Here is a 10,892-nt window from a genome sequence, read left to right as displayed (position 1 = left end):
AAATATTTTTTCACCCGATCTTGTTGATACTTTGAAGGAATGATCAGTACTCCAGTTACACTTGGCTCCCCACATTTTATACTTCTAGGTTGTAGCATTCGTTTGCACTAACACTTTGAATTTTAATGTTTAACTTCATTTTCCCCTACAGGGATAGAGGCAGTTGGAACTCTAAATCAAAATGGTTTGTGCTACCTGCTTCAAATTTCACACATTCAACTACTTGTGAGTGTGCTCTTTATGCTTTTTTCCTTGTTGAAGTAAGTCTAAGCAGATGCAAGGAAAAAACACTTTCATTTGAGAGCATTTGCCAAGCTTCCACAGAACTTTGAGTTTACTGGAATCTCAGCGAATATTTTTCCAACAGATCTTGTTGATACATTGATGGAATGATTGGTACTCAAGTCGCCCTTGATCCCCAAAATTTCATTCTTCAAGGTTTAAGCATTCGTTTTCAGGAACACATTGAATGATTAGGTTTCACTTCATTATCCCCTATAAGAATAGAGGCAGTTGGGACTCTAAATCAAACATGGTTTGTGCTACCTTCTTGAAACGTGACATACTCAAGTAGTTCTCAGTGAAATCTCTATGCTTTGTTCCCTGTTGAAGTAGCCCTAAGCAGAGGCAAGGGAAAAAACACTTTCACTTGAAAGCATTTGCCAAGCTGCCACCGAACTCCAAATTTACTGGAATTTCAGCAAATATTTATTAAATGGATCTTCTTGATACTTTGAACGTATGATCACTACTCCAGGTGCACTTATCCACTCTAATGTAATTCTTCTAAGTTGAAGTGTTCGTTTGCAGGAACACTTTAAATTTTTAGGATTCACTTTGTTTGCCCCTATAGGTATAGAGGCAGTTGGAACTCTAAATGAAACATGGTTTTAGCTAGCTCCTGGAAAATTGACACTATCAATTAGTTCTGAGTGTGCTCACTATGATTTGTTTCCTGTTGAAATAGCCCTAAGCCAAGGCAAGGAAAAAAAACTTTCATTTGAAAGTGTTTGCCAAGGTTCCACAGAACTCTAAGTTTACTGGAATCTCAGCAAATGTTTTTTCACCCAATCTTGTTGTTACTTTTAAGGAATGATCAGTACTCCAGTCGCACTTAGCCCCCCAAATTTCATTCTTCTAGGTTGAAGCTTTCATTTGCATGAACACTTTGAATTTTTCAGTTTCACTTCGTTTTTCCCTATAGAGATAGAGGCAGATGGAACTCTAAATCATACACGCTGTGTGCTAGCTGCTTGAAACTTCACACACTCAAGTAGTTCTCTGGGTGCTCTCTATGCTTTTTTTCCCTGTTGAAGTAGCCCTCAGCAGAGGCAAGGAAAAAACCCTTTCATTTGAAAGTGTTTACCAAGCTTCCACAAAACTCCGAGGTAATGGAATCTCAGGAAATATTTTTTTCACCAGATCTTGTTAATACTTTGTAGGCATGATCGGTACTCCACTCTTACTTGACCCCCCCCCCAAATTTCATTCTTCTACGTTGAAGCATTCGTTTGCAGAAACACTTTAAATTTTTAGGTGTCACTTTGTTTTCCTCTATAGGGATAGAGGCAGTTGGAACTCTAAATCAAACATGGTTTTTGCTAGCTGCTTGAAAGTTGACACGCTCAATTAGTTCTCAGTGCTCTCTCATTGCTTTGTTTCCTGTTGAAGTAGCCCTTAGCAGAGGCAAGATAAAACACTTTAATTTGAAAGTGTTTATCAAACTTCCACAGAACTCCATGTTTACTGGAATCTCAGCATATATCTTTTCAACTGAATTTGTTGATAATTTGAAGGAATGATCACTATTCCAGGCACATTTGGCCCCCAAATTTTATTCTTCTAGGTTGAAGCATTCGTTTGCAGGAACACTTTGAAATTTTTGTTTCACTTCGTTTTCACCTATAGGGATAGATTCACTTGGAACTCTAAATAAAACATGCTTTGTGCTAGTTTCTTTAAACTAGACACACTCTACTAGTTCTCAGTGCGCTCCCCATGCTTTGTTACCTGTTGAAGTAGCCCTAAGCAGAGGCAAAACAAAACAAAACAAAAAAAAAAACTCTTTAATTTGCAAGAGTTTGCCAAGATTCCATAAGACACCAAGTTTACTGGAATCTCAGCAAAATTTATTCACACGAACTTGTTGATACTTTGATGGAATGATTGGTACTCCAATCACACTTGGTGCCTCAAGTTTCATTCTTCTAGACTGAAGTGTTCCGTTGTAGGAACACTTTGAATATTTAGGATTCACTTCCTTTTCTCCTACATGGATAGAGGCAGTTGGAACTCTAAATCAAATATGCTTTGTTCTCGGTGCTTGAAACTTAACACACCCAATTAGTTCTTAGTGTGCTGTCTATGCTTTGTTCCCTGTTGAAGTAGACCAAAGAAGAGGCAAAGAAAAAATTATTTCATTTAAAAGCATTTTCCAAGCTTCCACAGAAATCTGAGTTTACTGCAATCTCAGTAAATATTTTTTCATCTGATCTTGATGAAACTTTGTAGGAATGATCGGAACTCCAGTCACACTTGGCCCCCCAAATTTCATTCATCTAGGTTGAAGTATTCTTTTGCAGGAACACTTTGCATTTTTAGGTTTCACTTCATTTTTCCCTATAGAAATAGAAGCAGTTGGAACTCTAAATCAAACATCCTATGTGCTAGCTGCTTGAATCTTGACACACTCTATTAGTTCTCAGTGTGCTCTCCATGCTTTGTTCGCTGATGAAGTAGCCTTAAGCAGAGGCAAGGAGGAAACACTTTCATTTGAAAACATTTGCTAAGCTTCTACAGAACTCCATGTTTACTGGAATCTCAGCAAATATTTTTTCACCTGATCTTGTTGATACTTTGAAGGAATGATTGGTATCCAGTCACTCTTGGCCCTCAAAGTTCAGTTTTTAAGGTTGAAGCATTCATTTGCAGGAACACTTTGAATTTTTAGGTTAAACTTTGTTTTCCCCTAGAGAAATACTGGCATTTGGAACTCTAAATAAATCATGGTTAGAGCTAGCTGCTTGGACCTTGACACATTCAATTCATTCTCAGTGCGGTCTCTATGCTTTGTTCCCTGTTGAAGTATGCATAAACAGAGTCTAGGAATAAACACTTTCATTTGATAGCATTTGCCAAGCTTCCACAGAACTCCGAGTTTACTGGAATATCAGCAAATATTTCTTCAAACCATCATGTTGATACTTTGAAGGAATGATTGGTACTCCAGACACAGTTGGCACCCCAAATTTCATTCTTCTTGTTTGAAGCTTTTGTTTGCCTGAAACCTTGAATTCTTAGGTTTCACTTTGTTTTCCCCTATAGAGATAGAGGCAGTTGGAACTCTAAATCAAACATGGTTTGTGCTAGCTGCTTGAAACTTGAAACACTCAATTAGTTGTCATTGCGCTCTCTATGCTTTGTTCCCAGTTGAAATAGCCCTAAGCAGACAAAAGGAAAAAAGACTTTCATTTGAGAAAATTTGCCAAGCTTCCCCAGAACACAGAGTTTACTAGAATATCAGCAAATATTTTTTCACCTGATCTTGTTGATACTTTGAAGGAATGATTGGTATACCAGTCGCACATGACACTCCAAATTTCATTCTTCTAGGTTGAGGCATTTCTTTTGCAGGAATACTTTGAATTTTTAGGTTTCACTTTGTTTTCCCCAATAGGGCTAGAGGCAGTTGGAACTCTAAATCAAACATGGTTTGTGCTAGCTGCTTGAATCTTGACACACTCAATTAGTTCTCAGGGCGCTCACTATACTTTGTTCCCTGATGAACTAGCCCTAAGCAGAGGCAAGGAAAAAACACTTTTATTTGAAAGCATTTTCCAAGCTTCCATAGAACTCTTAGTTTACTGGAATCTCAGCAAATGTTTTTTTTTTTTTTTTCCACTCAATTTTATTGATACTTTGAAGAAATGATTGGTACTCCACTTGCACTTGGTCCCCCATATTTCATTCTTCTAAGTGAAGTGTTCCTTTGCAGGAATACTTTGAATTATTAGGTTTCACCTCATTTTTTCCTATAGGCATAGAGGCAGTTGAAACTCTAAATCAAATATTATTTGTGCTACCTTCTTGAAACTTGACACACTCAATTAGTTCTCAATGCACTCTCTATGCTTTGTTCCCTGTTGAAGTAGCCCTAAGTGGAGGCAAGAAAAAAAAATTCATTTGAAAGTGTTTGCCAAGCTTCTGCAGAACTCCAAGTTTACTGGAATGTCAGCAAATATTTTTTCATCCAATTTTGTTGATACTTTCAAAAAAGGATCAGTACTCCAGTCACACTTGGTCCCCAAACTTTCATTCATCTAGGTTGAAGCTTTCGTGTACAAGAACACGTTGAAATTTAGGTTCCACTTTTTTTCACTATAAGAATAGAGGCAGTTGGAACTCTAAATCCAACATGATTTGTGCTACCTTCTTGAAACTTGACACATTCCATTAGTTCTCAGTGCACTCTTTTTGCTTTGTACCCTGTTGAAGTAGCCCTAAGCAGAGGCAAGGGGAAAATACTGTCATTTGAAAGTGTTTGCCAAGTTTCCACAGAACTATCAGTTTACTGGAAAGTGAGAAAACAATTTTTAACCCAATATTCTTGATACTTTGAATGTTTGATTGCTACTAAAGGCCACTTGCCCACCCAAATTTCATTGTTCTAGGTGGAAGTGTTCATTTGCAGGAACACTTTGAATTTTTAGGTTTCACTTCTATTTCCCCTATAGGTATAGAGGCAGTTGGAAATCTAAATCAAACATGGTTTGAACTATCACCTGGAAACTTGAAAATATCAATTATTTCTCATTGTTCTCACTATGTTTTGTTCCATTTTGAAGTAGCCCTACAAGGAGAAAACACTTTCATTTGAAAGTGTTTCCCAAGCTTCCACAGAAATCCGAGTTTACTGGAATCTCAGTAAATATTTTTTCACCTGATCTTTTAGATACTTTGAAGGAATGATCAGAACTCCAGTTTTACTTGACTTCCCAAATTTCATTCTTCTCTGTTGAAGCATTTGTTTGCAGGAACACATTGAATTTTTAAATTTCATTTCATTTCCCCTATAGTGATACAGGCAGTTGGAATGCTATATCAAACATGACTTTTGCTAGCTTCTTTTAACTTGACAAACTCAATTAGTTCTCAGTGTGCTATCTATGCTTTGTTCCCTGTTGACATAGCCATAAGAAGAGGCAAGAAAAAAACACTTTCATTTGAAAGCGTTTGCCAAGCTTCCACAGAACTCCGAGTTTACTGGAATCTCAGTAAATATTTTTTAACCCATTCTTCTTGATATGTTGAATGTATGATTGATACTCCAGACACACTTGCCGCCCCCCCCCAAGATTTCATTCTTCTAGGTTGAAGCTTTCGTTTGCAGGAACACTTTGAATTTTTAGGTTTCACTTCATTTTACTCTATAGGAATAGAGGCAGTTGGAACTCTAAATCAAACATGTTTGAGCTAGCCAATTGAAACTTGACACACTCAATTACTTCTTAGTGAGATCCCTATGCTTTGTTCCCTGTTGAATTATCCCTAAGCAGAGGCAAGGAAAAATATATTTTATTTGAAAACATTTGCCAAGCTTCCACAGAATTCCGAGTTTACTGGAATCTCAGCAAATATTTTTTCACCAAATTTTGTTGATACTTTGAAGAAATGATCGGTAGTCCAGTCACACTTGACCCGCCAAATTCCATTATTCCAGTTGGAAGAGTTTATTTGCAGGAACTTGGAATTATTAGGTTTCACTTCATTTTCCCTTATTGGGATATAGGCATTTGGAACTATAAATCAAACATGGTGTGTGCTAGCTTCTTGAAACTTGACACACTTAATTAGTTCTTAGTGCGCTGTCTATGCTTTGTTCCCTGTTGAATTATCCCTAAACAGAGGCAAGGAAAAACTCTTTTATTTGAAAGCTTTTGCCAAGCTTCCACAGAACTCTGAGTTTACTGGAATCTCAGCAAATGTTTTTTCACTGATCTTAGATACTGTAAAGGAATGATTGGTACTCCAGTCGCACTTGGCTTCCCAATATTCATTCTTCTAGGTTGAAGCGTCCCTTTGCAGGAACACTTTGAATTATTAGTTTTCACCTCGTTTTCCCCTATATGCATAGAGGCTGTTGGAACTCTAAATCAAACATTGTTTGTGCTAACTCTTGAAACTTCACACACTCAATTAGTTCTAGTGTGCTCTCTATGCTTTGTTCCCTGTTGAAGTAGTCTTAAGCAGAGGCAATGAATCAACACGTTCATTTGATAGTGTTTGCCAAGCTTCCAGAAAACTCTGAGTTTACTGGAATCTCAGCAAATATTTTTTCACCCAATCTTGTTGATACTTTGAAGGAATGATTGGTACTCCAGTTACACTCCAAATTTCATTCTTGTTGTTGAAGCCTTCTTTTTCAGGATTACTTTTAATTTTTAGGTTTCACTTCATTTTTCCCTATAGCGATAGAGAAATTTGGAAGTCTAAATCAAACATGGTTTGTGCTAGCTGCTTGAAACATGACACACTCAATTAGTTTTCAGTGCACTCTCTATTTTTTGTTCCCTTTTGAAGTAGACCTAAGCAGAGGCAAGGAAAAAACACCTTCATTTGAAAGCATTTGCCACGCTTCCACAGAACTTCGAGTTTACAGTGTCTCAGCAAATATTTTTCCCCCGAAGTTGTTGATAATTTGAAGGAATGATCAGTATTCCATTTGCACTTGGCCCCACCAAATTTCATTCTTCTAGGTTGAATTGGTCGTTTGCAAGAATACTTTGAATTTTTAGGTTTCACTTATTTTTACCCTATAGGCAAAGAAGCATTTGGAACTCTAAATCAAAGCAATCTTGTTGATTGGTTTGTGCTAGCTCCTTGAGAATTGACAAACTCAATTAGTTCTCAGTGCACTCTCTATGCTTTTTTCCCTTTTGAAGTAGCTGTAAGCAGAGGAAAGTAATATATACTTTCATTTGAAAGCATTTCCTAAGCTTACACAGAACTCTGTGTTTACTGAAATCTCAGCAAATATTTTAACCCATTCTTCTTGATACATTGAATGTATCATTGCTACTCCAGGCACACTTGCCCCCCCAAAATTCATTCTTCTAGTTTGATACGTTCGTATGCAGGAAAACTTTGAATTTTTACGTTTTACTTCATTTTCCCCTATAGGTATAGAGGCAGCTGTAACTCTAAATGGTTTGTGCTAGCTGCTTAAAACTTGACAAACTCAATTAGTTCTCAGTGCTCTCTTTATGATTTGTTCCCTTTTGAAGTAGCCATAAGCAGAGGAATCAAAAATACAGTTTCATTTGAATGTTTTTGCCAAGCTTCCACAGAACTTGAGTTTACTGGAATCTCAGCATATATTTTTAATCCAATTTTGTTGATACTTTGAAGTTATGATTCTTACTCCAGTCACACTTGACCCCCAAATTTTATTCTTCTAGATTGAAGTGTTCCTATGCAGGAACTCTTTGAATTATTAGGTTTCACTTTGTTTGACCCTATAGGCAAAAAGGCATTTGGAACTCTAAATCAAACATTGTTTGTGCTACATTCTTGAACCTCCACACACTCAGTTAGTTCTCAGTGCACTCTCTATGCTTTGTTCCCTGTTGAAGTAGCCCTAAGGAGAGGCAAGGAAAAAAACACTTTCATTTGAAAGCGTTTGCCAAGCTTCCACAGAACTATGATTTTACTGGAATGTGAGCAAATATTTTTTTGACCCAATATTCTCAATACTTTGAATGTAGGATTGCTACTCCAGGCCACATGGCCCCCCAAATTTCCTTCTTCTAGGTTGAAGCATTCATTTGCAGGAACATTTTTAGGTTTCACTTAGGTTTCCCTATAAGTATAGATTCAGTTGTAACTCCAAATCAAACATTGTTTGAGGTAGCTGCTGGAAACTTGAGACTATCAATTATTTCTCAGTGTGCTCACTATGTTTGTTCCCTGTCAAAGTAGCCCTAAGCAGAGGCAAGGAAAAACACTTTAATTTGAAAGTGTTTCCCAAGCGCTTCCACAGAACTCCAAGTTTACTAGAATCAGCATATATTTTTTCATCTGATCTTTTAGATACTTTGAAGGAATGATTGGAACTCCAGTCACCTTTGGCTCCCCAAATTTCATACTTTTATGTTGAAGCAGTCGTTTGCAGGAACACATTGAATTTTTAAGTTGCATTTTGTATTCCCCTATATGAATAGAGGTATTTTGAAATCTAAATCAAACCTGGGTTGTGCTAGCTGCTTGAAACTTGACACACTCTATTATTTCTCAGTGCACTCTCTATGCTTTCTTCCCTGTTGAAGTAGGCCTCAGTAGAATCAAAGAAAAAACACTTTCATATGAAAGCGTTTGCCAAGCTTCCACAAAAATCGGAGTTTACTGGAATCTCAACAAATATTTTTTCACCAGACCTTGTTGATATTTTGAATGAATGATCAGTACTCCAGTTGCAATTGGCCCCCAAACTTTCATTCTTCTACTTGAAGCATCATTTGCAGGAACACTTTGAATTTTAGGTTTCAATTTGTTCTCCCCTATAGGGATAGAGGCAGTTGGAACTCCAAATCAAACATGGTTTGTGCTAGCTGCTTGAAACTTGACACACTCAATTAGTTCTCAATGTGCAATCTATTCTTTCTTCCCTGTTGAAGTAGCCCTAAGCAGAGGTAAGGAAAAAACACTTTCATTTGAAAGCATTTGCCAAGCTTCCACAGATCTCGAGTTTACTGAATCTCAGCAAATATTTTATCATCCAAACTTGTTGATACCTTGAAGGAATGATTGGTATACCAGTTGCACATGACCCCCCAAATTTCATTCTTCTTGGTTGAAGTGTTCATTTGTAGGAACACTTTGAATTTTTAGGTTTCACTTTGTTTTCCCCTCTAGGGATAGAGGTAGTTGGAACTCTAAATCAAAGGTAGTTGTGCTAGCTTCTTGAAACTTGAAACACTCAACTAGTTCTTAATGTGCTCTCTATACTTTGTTTCCTGTTTAATTATCCCTAAGCAGAGGCAAGTAAAAAACTCTTTTATTTGAAAGCATTTGCCAAGTTTCCACAGAACTCCGAGATCACTGGAATCTCAGCAAATATTTTTTCACCAAAATTTTTAAACTTTGAAGGAATGATCGGTACTCCCATTGCATTTGGCCCCCCAAATTTCATTCTTCTAGTTTGAAGCATTCCTTTGCAGGAACACTTTGAAATATTAGGTTTCACCTCGTTTTCCCCTATAGGCATAGATGCCCTTGGAACTCTAAATCAAACATTGTTTGTGCTACCTTCTTGAAACTTCAATCACTCAATTAATTATCAGTACATTCTCTATGCTTTGTTCCTGTTGAAGGAGTCCTAAGCAGAAGCAAGGAATCAACATGTTCATTTAATAGCTTTTGCGAACCTTCCACAGAGCTCCATGTTTACTGGAATCTCAGCAAATATTTTTTTCACCCAATCTTGTTGATACATTGAAGGAATGCTTGGTACTCCAGTCACATTTGGCCCTCCAAATTTCTTTCTTCTAGATGAAGCATTCTTTTGGAGGAACACTTTTAACTTTTATGTTTCACTTCGTTTTCCTCTATAGGGATAGAAGGAGTTGGAACTCTAATGAAACATGGTTTGGGCTACCTGCTAGAAACCTGACACACTCAATAAGTTCTCAGTGTGCTCTCTGTGCTTTGTTCTCTGTTGAAGTAGCCCTAAGCAGAGGCACGGAAAAAACACTTTCACTTGAAAGCATTTGCCATCCTTGCACACAACTCAGAGTTTACTGGAATCTCAGAAAATATTTTTCCCCACAATTTTGTTGATACTTTGAATGTATGATCACTACTCCAGTTGCAGTTGCCCCCCCCTAATTTCATTCTTCTAGGTTGAAGCATTATTTGCAAGAACACTTTGAATTTTTAGGTTTCAATTTGTTTTCCCCTATACCGATAGATGCAGTTGGAACTCTAAATCAAACAAGATTTTTGCTACCTGCTTGAAACTTGACACACTCAATCAGTTCTCAGGGCACTCTCTCTGCTTTGTTCCCTGTTGAAGTAGCCCTAAGCAGAGGCAAAAAAAATAAACCCACTTTCAATTGAAAGCGTTTTCCAAGAGTCTCAGAAAATATTTTTTCAACCGATCTTGTTTATACTTTGAAGGAATGATCAGTACTCCATTCACACTTGGCCCCCCAAATTTCATTCTGCTAGGATGAAGCATTCATTTGCAGGAACACTTTCAATTTTTAGGTTTCACTTCCTTTTCCACTATAGGGATAGAGACATAAGGAACTTTAAATCAAATATTGTTTCTTCTAGCTGCTTGAAAATTGACACACTCTATTAGTTCTCAGTGTGCTCTCTATGTTTTGTTCCCTCTTGAACTAGCCCTAACCAGAAGCTAGGAAAAGAGCCTTTCATTTCAATGTGTTTGCCAAGCTTTCAACGAAATCGAGTTTAAGACCCACCCACAGAACAGGTGCAGCGGCCTGCTGAGGGGCAGAGCTGCCCCCCCCACACCTGCAAGGTAGGTGGAACTGTGACCACCGACGGAAAAGGCCCAGTGGCCCGCGGAGAGGCAGAGCCGCCCCCTCCCCCCGCACCTGCAAGGTATATGGAACTGTGACCACCCACAGAACAGGCCCAGCGGCCAGCTGAGGGGCAGAGCCGCCCCCCCCATGCCTGCAAGGTAGGCGGAACTGTGACCACTGGCACAAAAGGTGCAGCAGCCTGCTGAGGGGCAGAGCCGTCCCCTCCCCACGTGCCTGCAAGGTGGGCAGAGCTATGACCACCGACAAAAAAGGCCCAGTGGCCTGCAGAGGGGCAGAGCTGCCCCCTCCCCCCCTGCAAGGTAGGCGGACCTGTGACCCACCGGGAGA

This window comes from Marmota marmota, unplaced genomic scaffold (assembly GCF_001458135.2).
Source record: "Marmota marmota marmota unplaced genomic scaffold, marMar, whole genome shotgun sequence".
In the NCBI taxonomy this organism is placed as follows: domain Eukaryota; kingdom Metazoa; phylum Chordata; class Mammalia; order Rodentia; family Sciuridae; genus Marmota; species Marmota marmota.
The sequence above is the reverse complement of the archived record's forward strand: the minus strand, read 5'-3'. Positions refer to the sequence as shown.